The 9,758-nt window shown below is 42.6% G+C and overlaps 1 non-coding gene across 1 annotated transcript; it reads left to right on the plus strand.

The window, feature by feature from the left end:
• Positions 1-7,731: 7,731 nt before the first annotated feature.
• On the plus strand, positions 7,732-7,872 carry LOC128567163 (U4 spliceosomal RNA). Its single transcript, XR_008374805.1, has one exon. It is a non-coding gene; the product is annotated as a U4 spliceosomal RNA (small nuclear RNA).
• Positions 7,873-9,758: the final 1,886 nt, after the last annotated feature.

The raw sequence follows: 9,758 nt of genomic DNA on the forward strand, positions 1-9,758 counted from the left end.
TCTTATACTTAGAGAACTCCAAAGACTCAACCACAAGACTCCTCAAAGTCATCAAAAAATACAGTAATGTTTCAGGATATCAAATCAATGTCCACAGGTCAGTAGCCGTTGTATACGCCAATAACAGTCAAGATGAGAAGCTAATTAAGGACACAACTCCCTTCACCATAGTCTCAAAGAAAATGAAATACCTAGGAATATACCTAATGAAGGAGGTGAAGGACCTCTATAAGGAAAATTATGAAATCCTGAGAAAGGAAATAGCAGAGGATATTAACAAATGGAAGAACACACCATGCTCATGGATGAGAAGAATCAACATTGTTAAAATGTCTAAACTTCCCAAAGCAATCTACCTATTCAATGCCATTCCTATCAAAATACCAACATCGTACTTTCAAGATTTGGAGAAAATGATTCTGCATTTTGTATGGAACTAGAAAAAACCCTGTATAGCTAAGGCAGTTCTTAGTAATAAAAATAAAGCTGGGGGCATCAGCATACCAGATTTTAGTCTGTACTACAAAGCCATAGTGGCCAAGACAGCATGGTACTGGCACAAAAGTAGAGACATAGACACTTGGAATCGAATTGAAAACCAAGAAATGAAACTAACATCTTAAAACCACCTAATCTTCGATGAACCAAAGAAGAACATACCTTGGGGGAAAGACTCCCTATTCAATAAATGGTGTTGGGAGAACTGGATGTCTACATGTAAAAGACTGAAACTGGACCCACACCTTTCCCCACTCACAAAAATTGATTCAAAATGGATAAAGGACTTAAATTTAAGGCATGAAAAAATAAAAATCCTCAAAGAAAGCATAGGAAAAACACTGGAAGATATTGGCCTGGGGAAAGACTTCATGAAGAAGACTGCCATGGCAATTGCAACAACAACAAAAATAAACAAATAGGACTTCATTAAACTGAAAAGCTTCTGTACAGCTAAGGAGACAACAACCAAAGCAAAGAGACAACCTACACAATGTTAAAGGATATTTGCATATTTTGAATCAAACAAAAGCTTGATAACTAGGATCTATAGAGAACTGAAATTAATCCAGATGAAAAAAGCCAACAATCCCATATATCAATGGGCAAGAGACATGAATAGAACCTTCTCTAAAGATGTCAGACGAATGGCTAACAAACACATGAAAAAATGTTCATCATCTCTATCTATTAGAGAAATGCAAATCAAAACAACCCTGAGATATCATCTAACCCCAGTGAGAATGGCCCACATAACAAAATCTCAAAACTGCATATGCTGGCGTGGATGTGGAGAGAAGGGAACACTTTTACACTGCTGGTGGGACTGCAAACTAGTACAACCTTTCTGGAAGGAAGTATGGAGAAACCTCAAAGCACTCAAGCTAGACCTCCCATTTGATCCTGCAATCCCATTACTGGGCATCTACCCAGAAGGAAAAAAATCCTTTTATCATAAGGACACTTGTACTAGACTGTTTATTGCAGCTCAATTTACAATCGCCAAAATGTGGAAACAGCCTAAATGCCCACCAACCCAGGAATGGATTCACAAGCTGTGGTATATGTATACCATGGAATACTATTCAGCTATTAAAAAAAATGGAGACTTTACATCCTTCGTATTAACCTGGATGGAAGTGGAAGACATTATTCTTAGTAAAGCATCACAAGAATGGAGAAGCATGAATCCTATGTACTCAATTTTGATATGAGGACAATTAATGACAATTAAGGTTATGGGGACAGAAGAAAAGCAGAAAGAGGGATGGGGGAGGGGGGTCGGGCCTTGGTGTGTGTCACACTTTATGGGGTCAAGACATGATTGCAAGAGGGACTTTGCCTAACAATTTCAATCAGTGTAACCTGGCTTATTGTACCCTCAGTAAAAAAAAAAAAGAAAGAAATGGTGATTTTAAAAAAATTTTATTAAAATTTTCAGTACATAAAGATATAGTTACTAGGAACCCAAAAGGAGGAGAAAGGCAAGCAAATGCTCATTTTGAATCAACAATGTGCTGCCATGTAAGCCCTCACTTTTCTCATGGATGAGTAGTTGGAGTGTTATTTAGGTTAGACTGCAATTAGCCACAAAAGATCCCTTCACAGGTAAAACATAAGTTTAAAGGATAGATGCTCAACGATAGACTGAATCTCTAACTTGCTTACTGCGGGGTCAACTCATTCCTGAACAGTGGCGGTATTAGTTTGCTAGGACTAGCTGGGTTAAACCAGACGTTGATTGTCTCACAGTGCCAGAGGAGGGGAAGCCCAAGAACAGGCCATGGCAAGTTCAGTTTCTTCTGAGCCTTCTCTTCTTGACCTGCAGAAGCCTGTCTTCTCACTGTGTCTTCTTATAGCCTCTCCTCTGTGCATGCACCCCTGAAATCACTCTGTGTGTCCTAAGCTCGTCTTACAGACAGGGTTGGGGTCCATCTATGTTAGTGGCTTCCTTTTAACTCAGTCATTACTTTAAAGGACCTATCTCCAACTACAGTCACATTCTGAGGAACTGAGGGTTAGTGCTGAATCTTTGGGGACATGATTCAGCCCATAACAGTGACCGGTTTTCTGAAAGAAGAATGACCTCAGAAAAACAGAAAGGGAGAAATCTACCTTGCTTTAACCACCTTGTTTTCCTGGACACGGTATGCATTTTTCCTTCTGTCCACCAGAGGGCAAACCTCTAAAGTGCTTGTTTTAAATCCTCTTGTCCCTGGAACTGTTTTTGTCAACCTTTATACCCCGAAGTATCTCATCTAAACAGATCGATAGGCAACACTTGTACTGTTCATGAACATACTTATCAGTTCAAGTTTCAACAAATCAGAAAGTTCAAGATCATAGGCTAATAGGTTTTCATTACTGAATTTAAATGTGTGGACAATTTAGAAATCACTTGTACAGAAAAGCAAGTCTTTGCTTATATTGCCTTTTATTATAACTCATAAAATTTTAGTTTCATTTACTTATCTTCTAAACACTTTATAGGATCCTAGAACAGTACCATGCAAGAGTAAAAAAAAAAAAAATAAAGAGGGCTTGAAACTATTTATTTATTCACTCATTTGTCCAATTAACAAACATCTTGTGTGCCAGGTGCTGAAGTGGGTGCTGGATTCAAGTCGTCATTCTGCCACTTGGTAACTTTGGGGACTATAGGAAGGATAACTTCCAGTTATTTCCTTTTCTTTGTTTGTATAATAAAAGAGGTGTGAGACTCACAGGCAGTCCTGTGCATGCAGGGTATTGAGGGGCATCCCTGGCCCCTGCCCAGCAGATGCCGGCAGCACACCTCCCCTCTTTGTCACAACAGAAATGTCTTTAGACATTGCCAAATGTACCTTGGGGAATAAGATCGCCTCCAGTGGAGGACCACCAAACTAGAGAAGTTGAATTGGTCACGGTGATGCCATCCAGCGTTGCCACAGTCCCAGCCTTGTCCCCTCTTCCGGGTCTAAGGCCCTCAGTCCTGCCCTCCCAACTGGACTACCCTGTTCACACTCTCATTTTAAACTCACGTTTGTCCTCTCATGGCCCTTTCTGAGGTGATCATACCATACAGTACTCACAATGCTCAACATAAACAAGCCAAATGAACCTATGAGCAACCCATTGGGGGTGGGCGTCATGCTGAATTCTGGCTTCGGAGGGAAGAGCAGCACATTCCGAGACTTGCGCCCACAGTCCCACGAGAGTCCTAATCTGTCTCAAACTCTTTGGTCCAGTGTTTCTCCACCCACTGAGCCGTTGACACCCTTGTGGTCAGTCACCTGGTATATTCCATCTCATCCAATGATGGGCTCTTAAAGAGCTTTATTCTAGGAAGCTGTGAGTAGTGACTCAAGTGCCAGCAGCTGGTGACCAGCCTCAATGAACTGACCTAGCAGTTTCTCTCCTCTCTGCTGGGAGGTACACCCTTTTATCTTTTGAAAATCATTAGTGAATTAGGGAGTTATTGTCTTTGCTCCCTCTCATAGAAAGGGCTATTACTAGGGCCCGGCGTGGTGGCTCATACCTGTAATCCTAGCACTTTGGGAGGCCAAGGCGGGTGGATTCTTGAGCTCATGAGTTCCAGACCAGCCTGAGCAAAAATGAGACCCCATCTCTACTAAAAATAGAAAAACTGAGGCAAGAGTATCACTTGAACCAACTTGGAGGTTGCTGTGAGCTATCATGCCATGGCACTCTACCCAGGGTGACAGCTTGAGACTCTGTCTCAAAAAGAAAATAAAAGAAAAGAAAAGGGTCCTTACTAATATCATGATTGTTAAGTTACATTTATGGAGATAACCCATCTTTTGGGGAAGCCGTGGAAATCTTTATCTGTAAGGAACATAGATACTCAGGCTCACCAGTGAGGCTTTCTGACTGTTTAGCAGGGGAATTGGAGGTAGCACTTAAAATCTTATGCCTGAGATTTTGACTTTTTTATCATTTTTGACATACAGAGTCGGTGTAACACACACATATCAAGAAGGGAGTCACACACCAGTGAGATTGACTAGAGGCCAGAAATCAACAGGCTGAAAAGAAAACAAATATGCCTTCGATGAAAAAAAGAAAACTGAGAATCAGACTCAAAAGTCTGAAGCCAGCACAGTACATGGTACAGAGGAGGATAAAGAAGTGGAAAATGGGTCCACTTCCAGATGGCCCCAGGGATTCCATCTGTACGATGCTCACATAACCATTACCAACCTAGCAGGATGGCAGTAAGCTGTGTCACAGCAAACTAGCCTTGGTAACCAGCACAGCGGGCACATGACATTGTTTCTTTCCACTATCATCTGTCCTTCACTCTTACTCTTTCCTTGAACTCAAAGAAGCCTTCTACCTTATTTGTCCCCCAGAAGGAGGAGCATGGGGAAACCCACGTGACAACAATGAAAGAAGGACAGAGGGTATCCTGGGAGAGGCTGTTAACACCTAGTGTGAATTCTCTCAAGCTCTGGGGCTTGGGCCAGGCTGACGGGAGGCATCACATTTTTTTTTTTTTTTTTGAGACAGAGTCTCATTTTGTTGCCCTTAGTAGAGTGCTGAGGCATCATAGCTCACAGCAATCTCAAACTCTCAGGCTTACGTGACTCTCTTGCCTCAGCCTCCCCAGTATCTGGGACTACAGGCACCCACCACAACATCTGGCTATTTTTTTGTTGCAGTTGTCATGTTGTTTAGCTGGCCCAGGCCGGGTTCGAGCCCATCTGCTTCAGTGTATGTGACCGGCGCCCTGCCCACTGAGCTACAGGCACCAAGACAGAGGCATCACTTTTTGAAGGCAAGAACCCAAAGCTATCACCACACCTCAGAAGGAACAGAGAGAAGGTGGGCAGTCATGGTGCCCAGGCCATAATGACACCAGCCAAGACCCCTACTGCTGGCTTCTAATTCATCAGCATCTTATTTTCTATTACCTTAGCCTAAAAGCCTTCTTTTTTTGGTACCATTTGGAGATAATTTATGAGTTTACATATAAAGTTATTTGTCTTTCTAATTCTTGAAGGATTCTGGTCTCTGTTTTACAACTTCATCCTTTTTTAACTGCCTTAATTTCCATCCTGCCACACTTTAGAATTTTTGTCTTAATGTTTTGTCTGCTATCTTTAATTTTTTTCATTCCTTTTAGCATGACTGATAAATCATTTCAATTTCTTGAAGCTACAGGCAAACACCCAGGACTCCAGGGCTGGCAATAGGGCTGGGGAGGGATGGGCTTGCCCAAGGAGGCCTAGTGCACCCCTGTGAGGGTGGGCCCCAGCTCACTGTGCAGGCAGGCAAAGCCCTTTCCAGGGCCTTCCCAGCAGACTGCAGGAGGAAGCCAAGTGCTATGTCTTTTGAGAGGACCCCATGAGAGGCAGCCACATGGAGAGGAAGCGCTCTAGACCTTGTCTGCAGTGGCTGCTATGGAGGGGACCTGTCTCTTCTTCCTCCTTGCAGGGCTACTAGAGGGTCCTCCTGGGGTGAGCATCTTAGGAGGAGGGCTAGGGAGAAGCTAAATGGGGCTTCAGCATTCACACAAGACTGGACTCTCAGGTCTGCTCAGAGCCTGTGAGATAGGGGTCTCTGATGCATTTTCCTCTCACCTCCAAGTGGCATCATATTGTCTTTTTTCAGCTAAATCCTGTCATATGCACATTTAGCTCAAGTGAATTCAACTGTAGGTGCTCAAAAAAACTTCAAATTAAAAACAATGTAAACAAACTGTGTGATTCTGCCAGCCATTCCCCACAATAAGCATATGCCCCAGAACATGAATCTGCCAACAGTTGCATCCAGTTCTTAGCCTCTCTGGGTGTGAGCATCTCACTTTAAACTTGTGTTTAAAGTTACAATACATCTTCTTCATACAACATGACCTCAAAACACAAGCCAAGCCAAGTAAGTCTTCCTCTGCTGCTCAGCCACAGAAGCAGCCATCTGTTCCCATGCCGCAGAAAAACTGGCTGTGCTGTATTTACTGAGAGGCTGTATTTCAGACGCCAGCCTCCCACCTCCCTGAGGAGTCCCCCCACCCCCAAGGGAATTTTGGTTATACTTGACTTTCTCCTCAATGTTGACTAGAGAATCTACCTAAACACAGGCTGAGATGCAGCTCCACTCTGAGGCTCTTTTCCTATGAAGCCATGAGCTCCTTCATGCTTCTACCACAGCACGTGCCTGGCACTCAGTAGACATGGTGCCAGGAAGGAGTGAGGAAGCCATGAGGTAAGCCAGGACAGGTTCCTGGCTGCCCTTGTTTATTTCCCTAAGCAGGGGTGGATTAAGATTTCTAAGGATGGGGTGGCGCCTGTGGCTCAAAGTAGTAGGGAGCCGGCCCCATATGCTGGAGGTGGCAGAAAAAAGATTTCTAAGGATGAATTGATTCTACTTCAGATCTGAGTGAAAGGATGCACACAGCACCTGTCTCTGCTGTTTTCACTGTCTGTATCTTCTAATATTTCTTTAGAACAGTGTTTTTCAACCTTTTTTTATCTCACAGCACACTTGAACCTATAGTTAAACTTCCACCGCACACTTAAATTACATTGATCAAAAAAGAGAGAAAAAAAAGAATATACTTAAGGTCCTTTGAACTTCTTTTGAAAATAATTTAATTAATGATCTTTAAAAAAATTTGAGGCACTCCTAAGATCCTCTCATGGCACACCAGTTGAAAATCACTGTTTTAGAGGGTCTCTTTTACAATTTTCTTTCGCTAGTCAAATCTGGACAGCTGACACACCCACATGGACCACATGATGCTGTCAACTTTTATCTTTTGTAAGAAATGCCACCTGGCATGCAGGAAGTGCTCAATAAACACACACTGTTGAGTGAATGAATAGATGAATGAATCCACTCCGCTTTTAGTCTACAACTATTCTGTAAGCTCCTTCCCTTTGGTTCTCAGGCTCCTACTAATAAGCAGTCCACTCTCTCCAGTAATAGCCTGTCGCTAGTTTCATAAGCACACTGTGTCAACCATAACTTCTGAATTTGTTTCCTTCTTTCCTGATTTGGGTTTCCTCCCGGCAGGGTGAATGGTAACTCTGATATGGCTGCAGTAATGAATCTGTTTTTGCCTCTATTCTATAAACCCCATAATGAAGGTAATATCTCCGTCAATTGGAATGCTAAGACCTTGGCAGAACTGCTTTGGCCTCTCCCCCAACTGTTCTGTGCAGGAGGGCTTTTCCCTTCGCAACTAGATCTTCTAGAGATGGTTATGTTAATTTCAATCGAAATTACTTCACCTGCTTTGCGCGGTAGCAGTATCGTAGCCAATGAGATTTATCCGAGGCGCAACTATTGCTAATTGAAAACTTTTCCCAATACCCCACTATGATGACTTGAAATATAGTCAGCATTGGCAATTTTTGACAGTCCCTATGGAGACTGAATTTTAAAAAATAACAAAAATAAAAAAGAAAAGAAATTACTTCACCAATATCAAGTTCAACGTCCAGATGGCACAGCCTACCATCCTGCTACATTTCCCTAGTCCAGGGTCTCCTAACCTTGAGTGCCACTGGAATCACTTTGGGGGAGATTTTTGAAAATACTGACTTCTGTGACTTAACCCAAGAGATCCTGATTCAACTGGTCTGTGGTAGGACCCAGCCTTTGATGCCGTGTATGAGCTCCCTCGAAAATTCTAACGTGTGTCCAGGTTCCGGAGACATTTTACCTCGTCTCATAATTGGTCTCTGCCGCCCTCTTGAAGATTGGATCACACCTTTCTGCCTTCCTCCACCTTTCCAAATGCTCACCCACTAAGAGAGCACTGCCCTCTCCTCCCAACACCACAGGGATGAACCGGTCACCACTCTTGCCATGGATGCCACCAAGGGGCCAGCTCAAAGGCTTCACACGACTCTTGTGCCTTCTCTCTCGCCTACATCATGCCCTTCTCCTTCTGTACTGAATCCCTCTCACCAGCATTCCACCCATGCAATAGGACTTCTCTTTCTCAAACACCCTAGTCCCACTTCCTCCAAGTCCATATGCTAGCTCTGCCCCCTTCCAGGCCAGTCTGCTCTCTCTGCCAAGAGGTCATCTGGCTCCCCATTCTCCTTCCATACCTGTCTTTCTCTTAACCAACTCTTTGCCTGACTCAGTGTTCCCTGAACTGCTCTTGACAAGGTCACCAGTCACCTCTATCTGGTCAAAACTAATGTTACCTCTCAATCCTTGTCTTAGGGACCATTGGCAGGTTTTTTTTCTCTTGGCTTCTGGATTCCACACTTGGCCTCTTATTTGCTTCACTGGACAATAGGTCTCAAGCTCCTTTGCTGGATCTGCCTCTTTTTCTTAACTGGAAGCATTTGGGAACCCCAGGAGCAGTCTTGGCTCCATTCTCTCCTCTTCTTTTCTCTTCATGGGCATCTGAAGTGCTACTGTGTGCCCGGGGCACTTCACAATGCCTTGCTAAGAGCTGGACCAAGTGCAGCTGCCAGCCACATATGCAGCTACGGGGCTGGTCCAGCCCCTTGAAATGGGGCTGGTCCAAGCTGAGATGTAATGTCAGTGTGAAAACATCCTGGATTTTGAAGACTTGGTATGGGGAAATAATGTAAAATATTAAGATTTTTGTATTGATTATATGCTAAATGTTAGATTTTTTTTTTTTTTGACCCACTGGATCAAGTAGAATGTATCAAAATTAATGCCACCTGATCTTTTATTCTTTTTATTAAAAATGACTGCTAGAAATGTTTAATTATATATATTTCTTTTTATATTCTTTCTCTTGGACAACTAAGGTCTATATGTTTATGACTCTGAAATTTCTAACTCTAGCCACTTGTATGCATTCTAGAGTTCTCCAGAGAAATAGAATCAACAGGATATGTGTGTGTGTGTGTGTATAAATATACAGAGGAAGACAAAAATGCATACACTTTTTAAGGAAGGAAAATCTGTATTAAAACTGTAATACTCAATATATACTAATAATAACATTTGTTATTTTGCATATTGTATCTTGTATGTCGTGTAATTGCAGAAGTCAAACGTGATTTGAATATTTCAATTTTATTATAGCTTTTTTCTTTTCTTACAAAATGTGTGTACATTTTGAGGGGACCTCTTATATATGAATAGAGATTTATTTTAAGCAGTTGGTTTATTGATTATAGAGGCTGGAAAATATGAAATCTGGGGCAGCCCTGCAAGCTGGAGGTCTGGGAAAGCCCTCAGGCAGACTGCTGGGAGAATTCCTTCTTCTTGGGGGACTGCAGTCTGTTTGCTCTTAAGGCTTCCACTAACTGGATGAGACCCTA

This window comes from Nycticebus coucang, chromosome 15 (genome assembly GCF_027406575.1).
Source record: "Nycticebus coucang isolate mNycCou1 chromosome 15, mNycCou1.pri, whole genome shotgun sequence".
Taxonomy (NCBI): domain Eukaryota; kingdom Metazoa; phylum Chordata; class Mammalia; order Primates; family Lorisidae; genus Nycticebus; species Nycticebus coucang.